The sequence below is a fragment of the Vanacampus margaritifer genome, chromosome 20 (assembly GCF_051991255.1).
Source record: "Vanacampus margaritifer isolate UIUO_Vmar chromosome 20, RoL_Vmar_1.0, whole genome shotgun sequence".
NCBI classification, from domain to species: Eukaryota; Metazoa; Chordata; class Actinopteri; order Syngnathiformes; family Syngnathidae; genus Vanacampus; species Vanacampus margaritifer.
The window spans coordinates 17,826,213-17,848,653 of NC_135451.1; the positions used below are offsets into that span (position 1 = coordinate 17,826,213).

At 43.5% G+C, this 22,441-nt stretch overlaps 1 protein-coding gene across 2 annotated transcripts in view; it reads left to right on the top strand.

Annotated features, from left to right (window-relative positions):
- The window catches only part of LOC144040399 (serine/threonine-protein kinase H1-like), a 76,243-nt gene that overhangs the window by 1,133 nt on the left and 52,669 nt on the right, over positions 1 to 22,441 (top strand). The window lies entirely within an intron of this gene.

Sequence of the window (22,441 nt, forward strand, 5' to 3'; positions counted from 1 at the left end):
AAATAACAAATACTTTTAATATAACACTTATAATATGTAGAAATATGGTCAATAAATATTTCCCTGAAGTTAACACCGTTTTAAATCTTTATTTTATTCATTTATCAACTGTCAATTTGGCGCCAACAATCGTCTTAATTTGGTGTTATAATAAGTGATTTTTGTTTTTAATTTGTTGTGACTGAGCAAGATTGCGTGACTTGCGACTGACTGTCTTGAAGCAAACAAGTAACGACTCGACTTGTTTCGTCCCCGTCAAGCAGTAGCTTGAGACTTTTAGTTTGCGATTGTTGACTTGCTTGTGACTTGCACTCGTCTTCCTTCTCATGTCATTTCATATTTAGGTGTGGAAAGCGCTTTACTTTATTTTTTTATTTTTTTTTTACATCCTTTCATGATCAAACGCGCTTGTTTTTCTCGCACGGGGATCCATACCGGCCGCAGTTGCCATGGGAAACAAAAATGGCTGAAATCCTAAAATTATATTTAAAATAAATAAATAATGTGTCTTTGCACCCTATGATTTCCTCGCAGCGTTTGAATGCAATGAACGCTCTGTTGGCTGCGGCGGCACTTGCGTGACCCTTCTGAGAAGCGGCGTTGACGACATCACTTCCTGTTGACACAAGCTATTGTTCTCCTTGCGGGAGATAAATGACTTGTTGTGTATGTGTGTGTTCTCAGCCGTGAGTGGAAAAGCTCTTCGGTGGGCAAATGGTTGCTCGTAAATGCTAATGAAGCGCGCGCACACACACACACACAAGTTTTGAGCTGAGAAATGAACTCTGCCGCTAATTAATTAACAGGCACTTGAGGAGTTTTCGCTCGGGTGGGAAAGCAAGCGGGAGATAAGCGGCCGACCCCGCCAGAGGTTTACGCGGATTAATGCGTCGCTCCTGAAATAAAGATTCCATCCTGGCCAAAGACCCGCAAATCTATTAGGGGCCGTCAAAGTTTGGAGTGCAGTGTGAAGGGGGAGGATGGATTTCGCACCTGCCCAAATTCACATCGTCATCGATGGGAAATTGAGTAAGCAGTGAAATGGAATGTGGCAAAGTTCCAAAAATAGTAACAATAGTTTTGATGTTTGGGTTTGATGCCGGCATCGGCACTGGATGTCGTTTCATCAACACGCCTCCATTTTGAATTTCAGGTCAAGGGCAGGGATTTTGTGTGTTTGAGGTCGGAGGCAGGCGTGCGGGCGGGAAAGGCGCCGGTGACGACGATGATGTGCAAAATATGCACATCAAAGACACGCAAACACTTTCAAATGCAAGCGAGCAGCGGCAGTCATTAGACGACAACTTTGCCTCCAAACTTGCTTTGTTTACCGCCGAGAAACTTTTCGGGGGGAGGGACTTGTCAGTATCACGTTGTTATTTATTTTCCGATTATTTTCAGTTGCTTAAATATTTTTCAGGTCACAACTCACAAGGTAACGGTTTGTGTGTGTGTCTGCTGCAACACAATTCATATGGATTTGACAATTTGATGAGGTTTCTGTGACGCAAATTAAAGCGGATCAGTGTTGGCCCGCTGAAGTGCGTCAACGCTGAAAGCTTGCCAACCACAACGTTGCCCTTCCATTGCCACATTTCAAGAGTTGCCCAACCGGGCCATAACAAAAGTCTGCGGCACACTGGAAAAGGAGTTTGCTCGCTAACCTCGGGTCAACATTGCTAGCTTACGGATGAGCAAACCGTCGCGTTCCAAAATCAGGGCTTTTCTTTCAAACCGCATCATTCAAACATCAGCACAACAAGCGAAATCCCTCAAATCATGTTCGATGACTTGCTTGGCCGGCCGCCGTCCACATCAAAGTCTGCGCTCACGTCAACCTTTAAAATACAAAAGACAAAAGCAAACCACTGCGATTGCGTCGTCTTTCCAAATTCTTTTTCAAAGGGCTCGGAGGTCTGCGTGATGCAAGAAAAATACAATCGGTTAAACGTACAGTTTAATTGGCGAGAAGTGCATTTGCACTCCAGATAGACCGAGATTGCTTTTCCCAGGGCAGATACCGATACCGATTATTAGTACCCAAGGACACCGATAACCAATATTTGGAGCCGATATTTATGTTCACAAAAAAATTAGCATCAGAACTGGGAAAAGTACTCTTAAATTGTTTTATAATTAAGCATATGTTTATTGAACAACTATAAAATATTGTCGTTTGAAAAAAAATGTTAGTCAATAGACATCTTCTGAATTATTAAATTTTTTTATTTTAATTTCAAACAAAAACAGAAGGTGCAAAGAGTTCCCAGGCTGAGCAGCATCTCTGAAAATTGTATTAAATAGTATCCTGAAGTTTTTTAAAATGGATCCATTATTGTCGGTATGATTCTGCTGAATATCCACAGCGATAATCGTCCCAGCCGACAATCGGTCAATCCCTAATTTGCACGCAGTTACCTTCATGCCTGACCATTTTTTTCTGCCCCAAAGTGTTGCACGGATCTATTTCTAACAAAACGGGCTCTGGGCGTCTAAAAATCAAGCAGACTTTGAATTTTGAGGCGACATAATGCCGCACGGCTCCCGCAGTGACACTTCTCAGTAGGGCTGTGCGATTAATTGAAAAATGCCGTTTATGATTTCCATTATGACACTCCACGATTACAAAATTGGCAGCTGGATGACTTGAAGTCTTTCCCGTAGTTTTTCTCAACTTGCCGTTATGGAGCTGCGGGAAAAAAAATGTCCCTGGGCAGCGGTTTGGACGGCGCAGCTGAAGAAAAAGCGTTATTGTTTGCGTGTGACGTGACGGCGACGGCCAATCAAAGTCTTCGGATCTCGTCGGCGTCTCCCCAAAGGCCTCATTATCGTCTTCATTCCCGATGATTCCCCAAACAAACGAGCACACCTGGCACGCGCCAACCCTGTCGATGATCGGGCTGACAATCAAACGCACGGCAGCTCCACCACGACGGCGGCGGCCGCCGATGGATGGCAAGCGGGCCGCTCGCCAGACCTCGGCCGGCTCGTCCGTCCGCCGCCGCTGACGTCTTTGGATCTTTGCGCCAACCTTTCGTCTCACAACATTCCTTTCGTGAGGGATTGCGGTAACCATGGAAACAGTCCGAGGATTGGATGGTTTCCACGTGGGGGATCACTTGAGTTAAGGTTTCAAGCCAGGGTTTGGGTTATTGTGTCAAAGTAAGGGTTCGGGTTTCATATGCAAGGCTTCGGGTTTCAAAGGGTTTGAAATGAGCCTTTCAAACCAGGCCGAGGCTCTTCAACGAGGGCTCATGTTTCAAAGTGGGCTTTAAAGCTACGGTTGGGGTTTCAAATTACTCCAAAGCCAGGGTTCGGCTTTTCAATAAGGGTTAAGGTTTCAAATTAGGCTTTCAAGTCGGGCCGGGTTTAAAAAATCGAATCATCGATATTGAATCCATTTTCCTTTTTGAGCCTGATTTTAATTCATAAAACCATGAATTGATTATTATATGATCTTTTTTCACATAAATTCATAAGAACATTTTTTTTTTGTATCTTACCGTCGTTTTCTTGAAGTATGGTCTGACATTTCTGAAAGATCTGACTTAAGACGTTTCATACATTATTAAGACAATTCAGAATGTTTTTAATTTATATTTGCAATTATTTAATTAGAATTCAGAAGACATTTTCCATCTTTTATCATGTCCTTAATATATAAGAAGAATTGATGTTCCACAATGAATCGAATTGAATCGGGCAAAATCGAATTGAACTGAACTCTCGTAAATGGAATCGATCGAGTCAATTAGAATCAATACCCGGCCCTCGTTTCAAGGTAGGTTTAGTATTTCCAAATAAGAGTTTCAAGCCTTTCAAATGAGGGCTGACTAGTTTGAAGGGAGGGTAAGATTTCAAATTCGCATTTGAAGCGCTTTCAGACCAGGTTAGGGTGACAAATGACAGTTTGAAGGCAGATTTCGGGTTTGAACTAAGCCTGCGTTTGGCTTGTGTGATGATTCCAATCGTTCCTTTGCATCGGATGAAATCAACTCGCTGGCACGTCTTTATTACCCGCGATTGTTGTGATGGCAAAACACTTGCACGTGCGTCTCGCTTGATCAGCGTCTTGCGGCGGTGATTGTTTGTGTCAGCGGTGAGCAGCTGAGCACTTAATTGATGCTTAATTGTGGGCTTGCCGTGTTGACTTGGAAATTAATCGCTTCAATCTTGAACGCAATCGGCTCTTTTTGAGCGTGCCACCATTTGTTTTGCTTCGTCTTGCTCCTGCATTGCGCTAATTAGCATTAGCCAGTCACCATCACAATTGATATTAAGATTGTAGCGCTAGGGCACAGTATGCATTTAGAAAAAAAACAAAAAAACAATCTCCGCTAACGGCCTCATGAATAGAAGACACAACCAACAAATGACTCCAATACTTGCACATGTTAAAGTGCGGTATCGGGATAGCGACAGGGGGGACATTGTGGCCCAAACGCACTGAGCGGCCGAGGAATAGACCCATTTTATTCCACAGCTCAACTTGTGGATTCCTGGCAACCCATCGACTTGAATGAGGACGTTGGGCGGCTATCGATGTCTCGCCTGCAGCCGTCATCCAATTCGTTTGGCATAAATTGAGGAGATGTTTGAAGATCAGTTCAATTGATGACTAAATATCCAACATTGGTCGTTTTTAGGCAGAGGTGGCAAATCCAGGTCCAGAAAGTAAAAAACCCTGCCACTGTTTGCCTTTAGGCCCTGATGCTGGCTAGCTAGCTCCCTAGCGAGTAAACGAGCACCATGGGAGCTAGCTAGGGAGCTAGCTATCTAGCACCTGAAAGTTAAAAACCCTGCCACAGTTTAGCTTTTGCCCCTGATGCTAGCTAGTTAGCCATGGGTGCTAGCTAGCTAGCTCCCTAGCAAGTAAACAAGCACCATTGATGGTAGCTAGTTAGCACCTGGGCTAAAGCCAAACTGTGGCAGGGTTTTTACTTTCTGGACCTGGATTTGCCACCTTTGGTTTTAGGACATGGACTTGAGTTTCTTGGACAAGCAAGCCATCGTACTCCAACGGACTCGAGGGTTTTTGTTCCATCTTAATTATTTGGAAGTCGGGACTTCACCAGTCGGGAATGTGAGCATCCATTTTGGAACACTGACCCTGCATCAACGGCAGGCGCAGAAGCTCAGAAAATTAAAAGTATCCATCAAAGTTGAGCGTTGTTGTGGAAACGCACGCCATGCTATTTGACGCCAGGACTTTTGTTTCCGATATATTTCAAAATCCTGGCCACCATCTTTGTTTAGGGTACCCAAGGACGCCATCTTGACTCGGCTATCCAAGCTTTGAAGTCAAATTTCCTTCCTTCCTTCCTCGGTGACTAAAAGTCCCCCAGAGTGTGGCATCCCGACGTTGTTGACATGCGGGACGTGTGACAGGAAGCGCAGCTGCGAGAAACCAGAGCACGCTAGCCTGGGTAAGGCGGGGGGGGAAGCCATCCCTCTTTGTTGGCTTAGGGCTAATTATGTATATTTATGTGGCTCCCTGGCGAGGGTCTCATGAGTCAGCTGCATTATTCCAGACAGGAAGTCTCTGGGGAGGACGTGACTCGGCTTCTGCTGTCCATGTTTGTTTCTGTCGGAGAACAAAGTCAACAAATTCTCAAGGAATACCAAATTAGGTGCGCGCGAGGAGGTAATGTGAGAAACGGGGCGTACAATCTTTGCGAGCACCCGCCTTGTAATCACAACACGGAATTCACATATCCATGAAGCAATAGTTTGAAGAGAAAGTAAGCTTGTGTGCTTTAAAAGTTTTCAGAGAGAGAAAATATCGTAATAAACCGATTTTCATTAAGAAGGCGGCGCCTTTATTGGGGAAAAAAGTAGCCTTTTGTTCAAAAATGGAAAAAAGTCCATTATGCCCTTGCGTGTGGGCAAGGAGAGCCACAATCGTCAATTTCAAGCATTTATTGAACAGCAAGGCACACAAATACGAAATGAGAACACAGGCAGTAATTACACGTTATAAAACGGCTTCATTTCTTTACATTCTCATTTATTATGTTTTTGTTTTTTTTATGATTCAGTAAAAAAAAAAAAAAAATCTATATTAACAAGACAAGTTGAGCTGCTATGTGAAGGTAGAAGTAAAGCGTGTTTTGGGCAGTGTGTATTTATTTGCGAGGCTTTAAAATGCAGTTCACGTGCAACGGTGGCGCAGAACAAATGTTTATTAGCGTTGGTGAGATTTCTCCACGGAGAAGCGGCGAAGATCATTTCCTGTCGCGATCACAACATGACGACGAGCCGCCTCCCTCGACTCCGCTGCAAACGTTTGGCTGACATATTGAAACGCCGCGGCCGCCGTTACTCAACGCTAATAGCGGCGGCGCTCGCGCCCGCGTCTCCGAGGTGAGCTTATTTGGCCGATCCGCAAACAAACACGCAAGTTTGATGAGCTGGCTGGCAAATTCCCGCGAGCGCCGGCGTTGCTTCACACACAGCGAGTGGAAAGTGTGGCCTGGCGTGCCGGCGTGCACCTTCGCGCTGGGCCAACTCCACCAAACCGTGCGGCCGGCTCCAGATGAAGGTACGAGAGCAACCCACGCCTGGCCAGCCGCCATTTCGGCACAGCTGCAGTCGCGCGAGGCGCCGCGCTCAAGAGGCCCATTCAGTCCCGGCGGCGCTTCGCTATCAACTTTGACCTGCTCAAAACCACTCCAAACGTCGCTGATTGGACTCGGGTAGAGAAAAGTGCGTCTCGGCAAGCGGAGGAAATTCGATTCTGTTCTTACTAACTTGACCTGTTGTTTTTACGATTGCGTATGCAAATGTTTTGCTTCAATTCTGACAAGACATTCTGATTATATGACACGATTTCCTGCTATTACAAGATAGAATTCCCAAAATTACGATCAGATTTGCTCCATGTGCGATAAGTCTAAATATGACGAATCGTGGCTCACTCTGACAAATGTAATTCTGACACAATCCAGTTGACGCCAATCAAATGTAGACTGCATTCACGCACTCATTTTGACAAGACAGGATTCACTCGAATGACGCTTTACACAATAGCACATGATTATTTCCAATGATGTCGATATATTCTGGACTCTAATCACGATGTGAGCAAATTCACGTCTAATTCTAGTACGATCTGATTCGCTCCAATTATGTTACTGTGCAATCCACTTCAATTCTTGACGGTTCAATTAATTCTAGTACGATCTGATTTACTGAAATGATGATGCAACCCAATTCTGACAAGATTCGGTGCAATCATGTTTTGATGCACTCCAAGTACAGCAAGATATGATTTACTCAAATACTGTATGATCCGACTCACTCAATTATAATACGTCTTGTTGAAATTCCTATTAAATTCACTCTGATATCGGTATCATTTGCGCTAATTCATGATATGATTCACTTCCATTATTATTTGACTGACTTCAAGACCGCATGGCACTGACTTCCGCCAAAGCCCCTAATTTGAATCAGCAGCAAATTATTTACATTTAAATTATTATTTTTTTTTAAATCTGAAATATGGAAAACGTTCCAAAATACTCACTAGCTCTCCAAATGTTGTGCATTAAGTTTTAATTCTGATTCTATTATGAATCCTGAACAAACAATCCGCCGCCTCCTTGGAGGAGGCAACAGCAAGTTTTGTGGAGGAGGTGCTAGGAGGCGCCACTCGGAAAAACAACAAGCGCCGCCAAGCATAACACCTGCGACATTGCGCTTTTTGGGTGAAATAAACACCATCCGACGGGATGCGACGACTTCATTAGCGAGGCAAGGCTCGCTGCTCTGCTTGTTTGGGGGGGGGGCTCCCTCCTCCTCCCTCCTCCCTCCTCCCATGAGCCTCTCTGCTCCTTTCACACACAGCCCGACTAATGGAGGCGGGAAAGGATTTGGGAAGGGAGAAGAAAAATAAAAGCATCTCCCAAAGTGTGTGAGTTGACTGCATTCATCGGAAGCAAATAAAGACGTTAAAGACGGTTCGTAAACTCGCTTTCAAATCTCGTGATGGACTTGATCCACATTTAAGACGGAAATAAATCTGCATGACACAAACAGATTGTGTTGAGCAAAATAGCAAGTGATAAAAGGTGTTTATTAATTTGAGTAGGTCGCTTTAATTTGTATTCAGTGGGCTAAGCAATACCGCCCCCCCCCCCCAGGAAGTTAATCGTTTTGATATTCCAGCCGCCGATTTGCGGCAAAATCCAATACTTGATATAGAATTCAATGGCAGGTTTTAATCATGTACGTCGCACGGCAGCAGTAATCTGATTTCCACGCTGAGGGCTGCTGAAGAACGTGTGAAATGATCTTGTGAATAAAATGAAAACAGTCAGAGAGGCTCAGCACGCCAAGTGCGGTTTCACAAGTTAAATGGAGACGCTTGCGTGCGTGCGTGCGTGCGTGCGTGCGTGCGTGCGTGCGTATCCCTACGCAGACAAATGACCGACATTCGCCGTTCCGACGTCGTGCTTGGGCCACAATCTGGAATGATGAAACAAGCATGCAATAAACGCAATAGCAAGCTTGCCGGCTGTCAATGTTATATATGGGCGGCGGAACACTGAGACATTTGATTCAAAGAATTATGTAATTGTATCGCAAAGCCGTCTTAGAAACACGTTGACGGCGAGTGAATCGAAATTGAGGCCCACACTAGTTTAAAAGGCAACCTACATTGAAAAACATGCATTTTTCATGATTGGTAACTTCTATTGCTACCGTGTGTACCCCTGCAAGTAAAAAAGGTAGCAGCTGGTTAGCAGTTGTTCAAGTAGCTGGCTGGTTAGTTAGTTGCTTCAAACTACTAGTTAGCGCCCTGTTTTCATGTGCAAGCGCAAGACTGGCGCAAAGTTCGCTCTAAATGTGTGCATGGGTGCAGTTATCAGAAGAACTGAGACCATTGCAGATGATAGCATTAGCCCCTACTTATTTAACCTGCTGACCTCTAACATTCAATACCAGGACCATCCGGACCAGGGGCTTTGCCATAAACTGCATAGGATACTTTCTAATCTTATATCATAACTGAAAATGGCATATTAAAAAATCAATCACTGGCACTTTGAGACGGCTTTCAAGCCCTGATTGTGTATTTGTGTGTGACACGTTCCGCCGGGACACGTGCCAACGAGTAGCGTTTCCAAATATGCTATCAACTAGACTCGCACCAGCACAAAAATCAAGATGCACCAGTTTTTGTGCCTGTCTATGAAAATAGGGCGCTTGGTCACTCGGCTAATTACGCTCGCTCTACTAGCTGGTTAGTAGTAGTCGTTTCATTAACCGGCTAGTTAGATGCAGTTGGTCAGTTAGTTTGAAGTCATTCAATCAAGCAGATAGCCACAGTTCTGACCGTCCCTTGGCACCAATCACAGAGAAATGTCAACACACTGGCGCTAAAGACCCAAACGTAACGAGTCGGTGAGAAGTGCCGTGGCCAAAAGTGGCGTCTGTCTGCGATGTGGGCGTGACGCTTCGATCGTCCACCTGGACGCTCCTTAGAGCCAACCTGCGCATTTGATCAGGCAGCTTTGAAGTGGGTCCAGCTCAGCGCCGCCTTGAAGTGTGCACAGACGCGCCGAGCTCCCGATAAATGATGGCAAGAAGGCGAGCCCGAAGGCAGCGGCGGCGTGTTAACAGCTTCAAGCCAGCCGCGCCCCCGCTAATGTTCTCAAACAGCTTACAAATACAGGGGCGAGCTACTAAAGTGGACGCTGAACAGCCGCCAGGCCAGACGGAGGTTCAAGACTCATGGCAGTCACATAATGAACCTTCCGTTTACACTTCCTCTCTCAAGTTCAAAGTTTCAATTCGTTTTGCACAAGTTGTTGTTTTCTAGAACGGCAACATTCACAACTGGTTTATTCTTTTACATTGTGTCGTCATTTACACAAGTTGAAAACAAATAAGAACTAGAAAGATAGTTTTTCAAATGTAGATTGTGGAAGTAAAAAGTTGCCAGAAAAGTAAGTCTAGACAGAATACTTGAGAAAATCTACCTAAGCGCAGTCATGGCGTATTTCTACTTGCTTCCATCTTTCCACTGCTTATTAGTGCGTGAAAGGCTGTTCGCATTTCCAAGCTATTTAAGTGAGGAGAGGAACTCTGGTCAGGAGGAACCACCAGAGGAACGGACGTGAATCACGGGGGGGTGGGGGGGGGCGTTCGCTGCCGCATGATGGATTGCCCGGAGAAGTCGACATCACGCCGCGCAAGTCAAACAGGACCTTGTCATCATGAACACGGATTGATGAAGACGTCAAAGATGTAAAGAAGAAGAAGAAGAGCCTGATATAAATCCAACCTTGGCCATGAAGCCTTCAAGGGAGGTCCTGCGTGTCTTCAGGCGTGTCTACGTAACCATGGAAACAAACACACCCTTCACAAGTAGAAGGATTTTCCTGGCTAGTAAGCGAGTAGCATTTTAAAGAATGCAAGTGGTCCCAAAATCAAGAAACACGCAAGACATAAAACCCTCAACACGGAAAACCGTGCGCAAAAGCTAACAACAACATGAAGGCGACATTAAAACAGTCAACAAAAACATGGATCATGATAACCATAGGAACTGCAGTCAAATTCCATCCTGGTGATTTCCAGGTCAACAAAAAAAAAAAAGATCTTGCCATGATTGAAAGTAGTTTTCCAAGAGACCCTGAAACCACTTGATGAGGTCTGCAGGTTTGAACTTACTGTTTGGAACCTCCGTGTTCTAAATAGGCTGGGTACATAATATAACGATAATCACGATGTTTTTGTCACGTTGAGATTTAAGTTTTTTAAGTATGGATTTAACCCGACAACACTGCCCAAAACTGGTCAAAGCCGACAATCGTAAACATTAAACGTGTTCAGTATTAACAAAAAACTCTTCATTTGTGTGCTGGGGGAAAAAAAAAATACTCTCAACTCATTTAAACTGACGTGAATGGAATGTAATCAATACAAATAAGTGGATGTGACGGTAAACAAAACAACAAATGTCCTAGCCTTTGTTGTTGTTTTTGTATAAAAGTGGGTTTCCCGGACGCGAAGAAGAATCTTCCGAAGCAAATCTTTTCTTGACGGCATTTACAACGCTTTTCCGAAACACTCGGGCAGCAGCTTGCGCAGATCAAGGAGGTTTTAGTTTGTTTTCATTTGTGAGAGCTCACATGCGATGATGCACGAGTTCTGCCTCTTGTCTCAAGATCGGTGCTGGAAGAAACACAAAACCTGTAACACGAGCTTTTAACATTTAAAAACTCTTTAGGCCTTTTTGTCAGTCAGTCCGTCTGTTTGCGCTAGTTTGGGCCGTAGCAACTACTTTCATGGAGTTACTTGTCCTGGCCAAAAAAGACCCAGTTATGATGGAGAGTACTTCCAAGATGTGTAAGAACCATTACGAAGGGGTCAGCAGCATTCAACATACTTCTTGCTACAACTTCAGGGACGGCGAGTTCCGTTTTTTGTTCATGGAGTAGTTTGAAGCGACTCACGACACCGGCAACACAATAATGCAGCCACCGAAATGAAAGTCACAGACGCTTGGCTGGCTTCTTTTTTAAATGTCATTTTGTCGCGTGACGTTATCTAGCGGAGACGGCAGATCGTGTGACCGCCCTGTCAAGGTATTTACAGTACGTGCGAGTGTGGAAAGGCGATGCCTCATTAGACGCTCGCTGCCGCCGCCGGCCCAAACGCAATCGCCCGTCTCATTACGTATTACGTGTCCTCCGCCGAGGCCTCCGGATCTTCCAGTCAAGCTGTCGCCGGGCCTCACCGCACTTCCACTCGCACCCGTGTGCTTTAGGAACTCAGTTTGCGGTATTGCAAAAATAATTTGCAAAAAGTTATGTTAGTTTAAGAATTGTGTCACCATGTATGGGGACTGGCACAGCAGTTAAGAAAAAGAAGAAATGATTTCGCAATCCTTTAGCTTTAGTGAATTATTATAAAGTTGTATTATAACAGGAATGAAATTCAAATTTAAAAAAAAAAAAAAAAATTCTCAAGGGTGTAGTTCCATTCTTAGAAAGTTTAAGAAGCCCCGCTTTATATAATCTATGACTCACCTCGTGGCTACCTTCACACATTTGCCGGCCCCTTTTTTTTTTCTTTGCCTCTGCATGGCGTTGGCTTCCTCCCCCATGCGAGATCTGTACACGTCTTCCCGTCTGACTGCGGTCCTGCGTCTGGCCCTCTGGGGTTGACGAGCATTGAAGCCGCATTTGTACACGTTTGGCAAACCGCGGCTTATCTGGACACGACCCCGCGGGGGGCTCGTAGCGCGCGTGACGCTCGGCTGCAGGCGGATCGCGGCGGCAAAACTGCAAGTGACTGTTGACTTGGGTAGCATTTAGTAACAGTCTAGTGGTAAGATTGTGGCTTGAGGTGCGAGAGGTTCAAGGTACGGTCGAGCCCTCGGGCTGTTTGGGGAGTCGGCGGGGGTTTGGGAGACCAGGAAGTGGGATAAGAGGGCTTTAAAATCAGCTGAACCCAACGGTAATGAAAACAGACGGCAGACTGACAAAGAGAAAGAAGCAGTGTGTAAATGGGCGACATCACAGGTATTAAATGTACATTTGATACATTAGGGTTGTACAGACAAGATGTAAATATAATTACAGTTATATAGAACATCAAATAGGACTCAAGTATGCTCTGATGGATATGAAGCACTATATAAGTGCACACCATTTACTATGTAAATATGGCACATTAGAAGTGTATGGATTTCATATGATGTAAATAAAATGGCAGCTGTCAAGGACCTGCGAGTGAGCTAACGCATTAGCGTGGGCACATGCTGGCGAAGCGGTAGACGTCATGTCATGACGCTCGTTATTCAGCAAGTGTCTTGGCGGCCAATGAGTCAATGAGAAGTACAGACACTTGTGTGAAAAGGGGAAAAGCAGAAGTGATGAAAAAGTTCAATTACAGACTGAAAGCTACAGAAGTAGAAATGAGTTCTTACTGCCAATTATATGTGATGTGTTTTGATAACTTGAAGAAAAAAAAATCTCTGCTCAAATAGTTTCTCCATTTTACCAACTTTGTGCTTGTGCTTGAGGAAAAGTGGGGGGGGGGGGGGTCATATTACTTGCTACATGTTGTTGTTTAGAAGCTAGTGCTTGACTTTTGTTGTATTAAAAATGTGTTCTTATAGCTTTGTTAACATTGTGAACTAACAAGAAAAAAATTCAAGTAGCTAATGGTTACGACTGTCAAAATACATCTCATGGAGATTTTATTGTTTTAAATTACGCCGGAAACGGGCACTTTCTTCAGGAAAAAAAAGTACAACAACAAAGTAGGCCTTCTGGTACTTAGCAGGGGAACCTCTGCCGATTAGTGACCAGTTGGGAACTCGCCACAGGGCAGATAAATCTCATCCGAGTACCAAGTGACTACATTCCCACGGCTTTGTTCCGTCAGCTAATGTTTGATGCTAATGAGCCGTCCACGCCACACCGAGAGCTTTCATACGTTTAATGAATGTTGCCATTGGCCTCATGCGGCGCTTCAAAAGGCGTTAGCTAACAAAGCTAATTGCGTCGTCTGCATTGAACGCAGGACACTGCGGCTTCCGTAAATACGTCGTTTAACATCAAAAGACATAATAACAGTCATTTGGATGATTAGCTCGGCAATATTTGTAAAGGTGTTCAAATTGTGAATACTAGTTGCTGTTCGTTGCAAATAGCACACGTATGTGAATCGTTGATGCGTCCGTGCTCTTGATTTTTAAAAAATATATATGTCACATTATTTTAATAGTTAAACACGTTAATATACCACAAACTATGACCCTAAAATACTTGAACTGCCAGGAGTGTGTGTGTGTGTGTGTGTGTGTGTGTATAGTGCATTATCAACCGGTAAAAATATTCAAATAGAGTTTGTTTGATTGAGATTTTTAATTGCCACTTAGCATGTGGCGAAGACTCGCCGTAAATCACATACGAACAGTATAAAGATATTAGTTTTAGTTGTGTTGGATTAGTCCAGCATTACTACTTGATTTGGTGTCGTCTTGTATCATAACTTTTGGGGGGGGGTTTGCAAAAAGTTGTCAAAATTTTTTTTTGCTCAAGTAGGTGAACTCATGCAGATGGAAAAAAAAAAAGATTAGCTGTCAACTAGCTTGTGACTGCTATGCTAACATTAGCGGCTATCTGTCACTGTGGTGTTGAACATTAAACTTCACATCAAAAGTTGTTTTGTTGTTGCTCTTTATCAGCTATACTGCTTTAACACCGGCAAAAGCCACAAAAAACTAAATTTTGTGTTGAGCTCAAACTACCATTAGCACGCTAAACTACTCTACTGCTTTGAATAAATGAGGCGGCACGCGGTGATAAATCATCGCAACGCGTTCGGACTTCATTTGCAGCCCTTTTGTTTTGAACGCCATCGATCATTTTAAAGTGGGTTTAAAAAGAAATGTGACACTGATAAAGAGCAGATTGGGACGTAAATACTAAATAGTGTCGATGATGATCACGATGTATCTTCCTGCCAATGCGCTATTGTGATGTATGTTGTTTTGGTGCAGGGTGTCCGCAAAGTATCTTTACAATAAGGGAAAAAAAAATCTTCTTGGATCACGTTACATTTTTGTATTTCAGCTATTTTATTGATTATTTAATGTGATTAAGAACAAATCAACCTAATTAAGCGGCACTTAAATAAACGTAGGGCACTGCGAAGCAACTGTGTGTTGCGTTGAATGAAGAAAACGCCACAGGATTTGTTTTGGGGGTGTGACAAGCGTAGTTTGGGTTTCTACTTTATTATTGTGACACCACTCCTTGAATCTTTCTCACACTCCTCATAAACATGCATTGACATTTCTTTCATGTCATTGGCGGAGTGGAGACGGACTCGGCCGCGACACGCATCGCCTCCTCGTTTGGAGGTAATAAGCACGAACAACGCCGGCGGTTTATTTTGCAGGCGAAGGGGCCGCAAATGAGCTGAAATTAATGCAGTTGGCCTGCGTGACGGAGCACAATGTCCGCGCTATTAAATGTTATTTGCGCGCCGGCGAGCCAGGAGATGAGAGAAAGGCAGACGGGGAACACGGGATGAATGGAAATGGAATTAAAGAAAAAAAATAAGGGGCCTCGCGCGGCCGACACAATAACCTCGGACCATCAGAACGCAGCCAAGTTACTGTTGGAGACTGCGAAATGAAATGCAATAAGCCGCCGACTCAATCCCTGAAATGCTAATCACATTGTTGGCCCAATATGCGGACACGGTTCGCGCTGCATTTAACTCAGTTGCTCATCAGTCGCTACAGTTTCCAGCTTGACACAAGCCGTTTCTTCTCTTTATTTTCGCAGACTGCCGCATGTGCACTCGCCGCATAAGCTGGCGCGTCTTCATTTCCGGGCCGGGGAAAGTCTAGTTTACCGTGTTTGGGAATTTGCCAATATTTGTCGCCGGGCATTCTGATGGAGCGAGGGCGTGCCTAGAATATGGACCAGGTGAAAGCAGGACTAAGTTGTGGCGCAGATGTAATGCCATTCTGGTAGATTTCGTCCAGATGCAAGCAGACGGATTGTGCGGGGGTGTAATGCGGTCTTCAAGTTCCAACTTTGCAGCCGCCAACTTGACATCGGTTCCTTTTAAAGGTACTTTGCACTCGCCCGTCTACTGCATAGACTACAGCAAGTCCGTGTCTGCGCCATGTCGAGCGTGTGCCTCTCCTGCACTCAATTTAAAGGGAACGAGAGGAGCCGCTTTGATCTGGTTTGGCTGCGTTCACTCCCACAACAAATGTCAATTTGTAACTGTGCCCGTCTACAATAAGAACAAATCCCCATGCGCAGTCAGACTGCACTTTGTGCTGGGCATGAAATGAATGTCCACATTTTGTATCGGCCACTGAATTGGACGGCTCTTCAAAAGTTGCTTCTTTACATAGGCAGCAATCTTGGTTTCAAATGAGCGCTTTAGTCACTACAGTTGCGAGACAAAGTGACTGTTTTTACAGCTTTTATATGCTCGGTAATACATAGCTGCCATATGAAGATATTACATCTTCTGCTGAGATACAAAAACATGGAAGAAGACTTTGAAAAACATCCACTCTGCGTGATGCTTTTGTGTTCCCGTTACAGAACACACTTGTTTGTTCATCGTCTCCACGTAAACGTCGCGTCCTTGTGTTGCTCTACAAAAGGGAAAATAATTTACAGGCAGCTGACAACACAGATTACGGGTCAGAAAAGCCAACCCGAGTAGGCAATTAAAACGAGGATCCCGCCGAGCAAAAAACAAAAACAAAAAAAAGCAAAAGGCGACCCCGTTGTTTTAGGCGGCAGGAAATGAAGCGAAGGCACTCCATGTTAGCCTTTTGTGCTCTAAACAAAAGTGATAAGACGTCGCCCCGCTCGCGCTTCACCTGCGTTTCATGTGCTCAGGCGGCCAGATATGCTAATGCGGCGTGCACGATTGCTCAGCCAAGCCCTCGTCTCCAGAGAGGCAGTTTGTTGGGATGTACGTGCATGCTGCGCGGGAATTGTCAAGCACAGGCTAACGGAATGCACTCAAAAGGGGGATTGGCACTTTGGGATTTTGATAGAATAATGCCGCTAATGCTATGCTAGCTAAAAAGCTATAGATGAAGACGAGCCTTGTGTAGCTGTTACGATAAGTATACAAATGATCATAATTGTGTACCAACCTGCTTTGAAAATTTGAGATCATTGAAAATGAATGCAATCATCATTAGAGTCAATTATATCACAATTGATCTTATATTGTATAGAGAGTATCATATTATAATTGGAATGAATTCGTCCTGTAATTGGTAAGAGAAGCTCAAGGCAGCGTCCTTATCAGCTGTAGGTTAAACCCGGCTTGGGAAAGGCGAGCAGAACGGTTGCGGCAGTTCAAATTTCCTCAAACGAGCCGGTAACGGGCACCGGGCAGGCATCGGCGGGATTTAGGAAGCGGCCGGGCTTAATGAGGTGAAGAACTGTTTTCCCTCGTGGCCATGTTAGCCCGCTGGCTGTTAGCTGCAGCGGTTAGCTCATCCGTACGCTCTTCCGTGGTGGAAGGAAGCAACGGTCCAAATACCGAGGGGATTTCAGCGCCGTATTTTCAAGCCGATGAGCTCATTGCATGTGTAAGACAACGCCGTCCGTACACGTCGGAAACGGCAACGTGAACAAACTTGGAAATAAGTCTGTTTTTGCCACCCAAAACCTCATGGCCCTGCATCGAAAACCAACAATTTTGAAATTAAGATGTCTTCCAATTTCCACACCGCACCTTATTACCTATATTGCATAAAATAGCTTTTTTTCTTCCTCTTTTTTTTGGGTCACTTCATGTTCCCACGGCAGCAAATGATTACTTTTATGCTGAGGCGACATTATCACAGCTGGAGTTGTCTGAAAAGCACACGGTCACATTGCCCTGTTCCATTTGTTCTCTCTGCGCCGGGCCCTAAATAACCCGGGCGCACACAGACCGCCGCTGCTTCTCGAAATTAGCATGAAATTCCTTTATTGGCCGTCTTGTTTTCTACCTGAGGCACATGAAAAGACGGAGAGGACGAATGAATTACGTGGCTGATAAGAAAGAGAGAGAGACGTCTTTGTGTGTCCTGGCGAAGGTTATCGCGCCGCTCAAAGCTAGCCGCTAACATCCCACTTGATTACATCGTGAAAGGTAATTGACACCGCGTGCTGTGTTTAACATGCAAATAACACCAGGGAACGTTTAGATCACAACGAAACCTCTGATACGTTTACATTCTCTAATTTGCACGATTGGCTGAATTTTGATATGCAAAATGTTAGCCTATCATGCTAAGACATCAAACTAAGTCAGGCTACAAAGTCTTGCTGTTGACTAATGGTGAAAAAGTACAGTGCCCCTAAAGTTCTACGGGGGAAGTTTCTCATTAGGATGAGAAACTTTCTCGTTCTAATGTGAAAACATATTTCAGTTTCTCTCCCTGTGTCACACGGTAAAAAAACAAAAACGTGACTTTATAAGAAAAAAAAAACCCCACGACATTTCCTCCAACTCGGTTTGACATTGTCACGTGAAAAGCATGTAATCAGTAATGAAAATGCATGCTGATCATAATTGTTGCCTACGGCTGTAAATTGCAAGTGAAAGCTTGATAATGATGACTGCATTTCGTCAGGAGCCTTTAAGAGCAATCTAATGCGCACATAAAAGTCATAAGAGCAGCCTTTAAATGTGCATCCATTATCGCCCTCCTTCGATTGATAATTGTTTCGCTATAGGCCAGATCTCAAATAGAAATAATCACATGCCGAGTGCTTTTAGAAATAAGCTGTTCATATTCCTTCGCCTTGGAGATGATAATTGGACGTCTGCTACTCACAAGTTCGCGCAGGGTGAAAATAAAAGTTCCCGCTTTGTAAGTGTGATGTGAAATGTGATGGAGAATGCAACGACGCCGACGCAGCCTTTCAATCCACAAGTTGCGCCAATATGCACGTCGTGCCCTCAGAAGAACTGCCAGTCATGAAGCTGGACTTGTTTTCTTTTTATGGAGCTTTGAGGGATCAGACGTCAGTCAAAATCAATCGAGATCATGCTCGGAGAGCAAAGAGAGATCCGTGAATCTGACGGAGATGACATCATCGTCAAATGGGAAACTGCTGGTACGTTTTTCAAAATGTAGTTGAGATCGGATTTTTTGCGTGATGACGGCTTCCTTCTTGTCACCTCGCCATCTCGTAGCATACACGCACACTATGAAGGTGACGGGAAATTGTTGTCACGTTCATTATGAGGACGAGCAAAAAGATCAACAGTCTTGCGGTGTTAGCATAGTTTAGCGTTAGCTGTTGACATAATTCATTTGAACCAGTGGTGTCAATGCAAACATTGAAAATGTTCATTCATTCAGAGTCATGTTAACAAACATTTTGACAAAAGGGAAGTCTGAAATTTATATTGAAAATGTTTCGAGATGAGAAAATACTGCTAGTTTGCTGCTAGTTTTAATGCCAAGAAATGCCAAAATGCTGATGATAAAAAAAGGAAAGCAATTGTTCATCGAGCCTTTCTATTTACTAGCTCCTCATTTATTTCTCCTGTCTGGCCTTCCTCATCTCGTGTAATTTCTTGGTGTTTAGTCATTTGTGGTTGATTAACAGGATTCCACGTGGGGAAGAGATTGAGGGAGAAACAGGTGTTCCATTCAAAGCCATTAAACACCTTGATTGGAAGAACCGTCAGGAATGGAGACGTCAAAACCGGCTGATTTATGAGCAGCCGTCTCCCAAATCCTGTTCGTTCCTACACGGCGCGAGCGCCGTTAATTAATTAGTGCGCCTTGATGTGGACGGACGTGGGCGCACATGGCGAGGCGATCCTCTCCGTCAGTGTCATCAATGCGCACAGGTTTAAAGGTCAGCAAGATGGTGCGAGAGTGGCGAAGGATTTGAGCAAATGTTAGCTCAGCCTTGACGAGATGCTCACAATCACGTGCATCTGCTACGAAAGGTGAAAGTGAGATGATTGAATTTCACACGTGTAAGAAGCTGATCATTCCTGGGGGGGAACAGATTGAGATTGAGATTGAGACGGTCAACTCGTCGCTTGACATTCCTCACATGATTTGTTTGTTTCTGCCAAATGCGGTGCAGTTTGGAACTGCAAGGTGTGTTATGGCACGGGGCCTTATGGTATTGGATGTTATGGTAAGGTAGGAAACAGTTTATATGTGGTACGGTAGGGTGCAGTACCTTATGGGATGGGATGGTATAATACAGTATGTTATACAGGGATGTGATTTTTCCGCTAATTCGCGGAATTGCGCTTTTTTTATCTCCCCCCAAAAAAAAAAATTCCGATTTTTTTTTTTTTTGTATTTCATTGTGTATGCACATGACTCCGACAGATAACATCTTCTGCTATAACAAAGACATTTGTGGTATGCTCTAATATGAGTTACTTTTCATTTGGTCATGATACAATTATTTGTTCATGAAATTTGAACTCTTCAACATTATTTATGTGTTAACTTAGTAATCACATTAGTTAGATATGATGATATTCTCAGTGATAGTTTTTAAAAGCAAAGGCAGTCCAATGTTTTTGAATGTGACTGATTTTGAGTTGACTAAAACTGCCATTTTATATGGGATAGTTCAATATACATTGAAAATTGATGCTGTTGTTTTGTCTATTTCTTTGTCATGTGAGTGCATTGAAAGTACTTCAAAACACGGAAAACCCATGAGCATGACCCTGGACCTAGCTGGGTGCCAGCGGCCCCCAGACCCCCGGCTAAATTTTCAGATAATTTCACTTTGGTCAAATCACATCCCTGGTTATATACACGATGGTATGACATGGTATGGTATGACACATTTTGTATGATACAATAGAGTAGGGCAGTATATAAGTTATGGTATAATACAGTATTTTAGGTACAGTATGGTAAGTTATGGTACAGTAAGATTTGGAACATTGTAAGGTATGGTTGGTATGACACCATATGTTAGGTAGACTACAGTATACCATACGGTACTGTATGTCAAATCTTCAAGAGTAGATTGATATGCAGTGTAATATACGTGGCTCATCAATCTGTACAGTTACAAAATCAAATTGTGCATGAAAAGAAGTTTGCAGAAGGATACATCAAGTCTGACAAAGAAAATCCACTTTGTAGTCCGGCATAGTCTCGCCGAAGGAGCGGCAAAATGCAATAAAAGCTTCGCCATCCTTCAATGCTGACAGCTTGTCTGATGATTGGGCTGAATATAAATCTAGAAAAAAAAAAAAAAAACTGTGTCGCGCTCCTCGTCTCTGCTGGACAAACAACGGCGGCGCGCGGCAGTGACCTTCACGCGTCATCGGGATAACATCATATGAATACCCAACATGCATTTGGATGTTTAAAAAAATAATACGCATGCAGAAAATGGGAAGAAATATTGTTGTAAAGGCCAAAGGAAATCGATGAAAAGTCAAGACAGACGGAAACGCTTCACACGATGTTCCAATTGTGGTGGGGAAGTTCTTCCCCGCCCTCAAACTTTGAAATATATCATATTTCAAACAAACTGGAATCACTGTAATATGCATGCCAGGCCACTAGTTAGCATTTGGCAAGCAAAAAAAAAACCACTTTTCACAAGTCCTGTGTCTTATCCAAATGCACATTTTATATATTCAGTGTCATATCTCCTGTTAAAAATGTCATGAATATTTATTGGCCTTCACCCGCTTTCTTTTTTGATGCCGTCATTAAAAAGCTGACATCAAATGTGAATTATGTTCAGGCACTGCTGCGGACAGCCCTGGATGTCATAAAAATACAAATAGTGTTCTTTTGTCTCTCCTGCCAAGAAAAACTGTTAGCTCGCAATGCATTCGGAAAAGTGATGAAGTTGCTGGATGCACGCACGCACGCACGCACGCACGCAACGCACACACACACACACACGTCGTGCACAGGGAGAGATTGTAGAGAAAAGACCTTGAGCTTTATTTGCATATGAAAAGTAAACTCCTGTGTGGGAAGAGATATCCGCTTGGGTGGATGTTACACAAGCGCTGTGTTTCATTCACGGCTTTACTACCTTTCTTTTTTTTTTTTTTTTTCCTCTCTCTGAGTGTGTTGTTGTTTGGCTTCATCCACACACTCGACACAACTGACTTCTGCATCTTGACTGTAAATTTGATAATGATGGAAATCATTCAAGGCAATGGCAAAAAAAAGAAAATTAAACCGAGAAAAGAAAGATCAAATATTCCAATATGTTCCTACCTTGGATTTTATTCGATTTTATTTTCCGCGGGTGCGAAGGACAGCTCCGATGGTCGTGTCGGTACCAAGGACAGCTCCTGCTGTGGCTGAAAAAGACTTTTTCCAGCAGGATCAACACGTTTTAATTACCACATGAATAGAATAATCCTTTTATCTGGTTATGGAAATGCTTTTTTTTTTTTTTGTCTGCTTGTTTATTTATGGAATTATCTTTGATTACTCTCATAAGTAATTTACATGCTTGTGGCTGGTCTTAAGTTTCAGGGCTGAAGAAAAGGTCTTCTCTGAAAACAGAATACAATTTTAGATGCACTTATTCAGGTTTTCTTTTTTAGGACAATAAGGTTTGTATTTATCTTTTTTATAAAGTAAAAAACAACACCTGCTGGTTAAGGAAGTTCTTTAGTATGTTACGCAGAGTCCACGTTTGAAATGTAAATATCACCGACGATCGTGTCAATCGAAGAGATCGTGCTTAAAATTCAACCCATCATGCGGTTCGACTTTTTTTTTTTTTTTTGCTTGTTACATGCTCTGTCTGCATGTGTTGTCTACTGCTTTTTTTTTTTTTTTTTTTTAAACTGTTGCGCGATCAATGCTAACATGGTTAGCCCATGTATGCTGTTGTGTATTGTGTGTTAGCACTAAGCTACAGGACTTCCCTAAAACTATGTATTTAGTTGTGAAGTTTTC